Consider the following 1,560-nt stretch of genomic DNA (forward strand, 5'->3'; position numbering starts at 1 on the left):
TGCCGACTATTTCTATATATACTACTGTACAGGTTCTATACATACTAGTCTTAGAGCATTGCATTTCTGTATGTTTCATCTAAAAAAGACAAACTTTTCGGGTTCGTATCCTTCTCTTGTCAGGCTGTTTTGTTTTTCGCGAGGTTCTCTGTGTAAATTACTCTAGCCGAATCCGTGGTTATTCAAATAAAAAAAATCAAGGGATAATCAATTGCCGCGTGGCTCAGTTGGTAGTAGCGCAAGACTGTTAATCTTGAGGCCAAGGGTTCGATCCCCTTCGTAGCAATTTTTGATTCATCAAGATGATTTGTCGTAAACTATATACTGTTCACGTTCTTTAAGTGCTTGTCCTGGAACATTGATATTCAATTTTCTTCGACTTGTCTATATGTTTCATTTAAGACACACTCAACGGGTTCGTATCCTTCTCTTTTCAAGATATAACAATGCGAAATATGTGTTCTTCGGGAGTTCACGTATGATGTAAATTATACTAGCCGAGACGGAACATTGGGCTCCAACAAAATACTCGCCGGATGATTCAGCAAGTGTGTTTGTTTGCCTTGAATTATCTGGAGCGGAATTATAATAATTACTGCTGTATAACAATAGTTGCTGTATAATGATAACTGATGTATAATAATAACTGCGGTATACTATTAAAATAATAGTATATAAAATAAAACAATCTACAAATGACTCTCAAAGAGTTCAAAAAATGTTATTTGTATTTATATCATTGACGTTTAGTAATACGTCATCTGCCGCGTGGCTCAGTTGGTAGTAGCGCAAGACTGTTAATCTTGAGGCCAAGGGTTCGATCCCCTTCGTAGCAATATATTTTTCTTCAACAAACCGAGCGCGGGTCAGGTAACAGTATTTTTGGGGGGATTGTAAATGAAAACAAACAAAAAGTAAAAACATCAAGGCTTTCCTTCTTGGGTTCTAGGGTTTATGATTTTCAGTAGGGGTCGAAGTTTTTTTCAAGTTCAAACACCTCCGCATAACAGGTATTGAGCTACTATGTATGTACTGCTTGCAATAGCGACCTTGTACATATCCTTGCAGTCGACTCATTGAGAGACACAATCGAGGATTGTAGCTGCCCATGATAGTTCCTACGTCTAGTATACAGTAGTGTTATACTGTATGTGTCGATAGGAACATTTACTACATGTCGAGTTTGCCTTGCCGGTACATGCACACTTCAAACATTCCATATTCCTTTACCTGGTACTGTTTGTTCCGAGGTAAATTGTTCATTCATCTTCCTTTATTAGACATATTGTTGTCATATATCGGAGTTCTTTCTTGTTTAGCTCACTTCTAGTACACCTGGGTGGCCCCAGCACTTTGTTCGTCCTTGCGAGCGTAGTTCTGCCAGTATCAATTGGCTGTGTCTGTTGTAGATTCGTGAATGTGTCTATCTGAGTATGCACGTATCAGTGTATCAGTATATAGGCTCAAATCAGAATTGTCTCTGATTGTGTTTGCATCCACAGTTTTTAGGAAGTACACACATACACACACACACACATACACACACACACATGCACACAC

The 1,560-nt window shown here is 38.5% G+C and overlaps 2 non-coding genes across 2 annotated transcripts; both read left to right on the plus strand.

The window, feature by feature from the left end:
- Window positions 1-212: 212 nt before the first annotated feature.
- Window positions 213-286, plus strand: SARC_30302. The gene has a single exon. It is a non-coding gene; the product is annotated as a tRNA-Asn (tRNA).
- A 476-nt stretch (window positions 287-762) lies between these two features.
- Window positions 763-836, plus strand: SARC_30303. The gene has a single exon. It is a non-coding gene; the product is annotated as a tRNA-Asn (tRNA).
- The last annotated feature ends 724 nt before the right edge of the window (window positions 837-1,560 follow it).

Source organism: Sphaeroforma arctica (genome assembly GCF_001186125.1).
Source record: "Sphaeroforma arctica JP610 unplaced genomic scaffold supercont1.6707, whole genome shotgun sequence".
Classification (NCBI taxonomy): Eukaryota; class Ichthyosporea; order Ichthyophonida; genus Sphaeroforma; species Sphaeroforma arctica.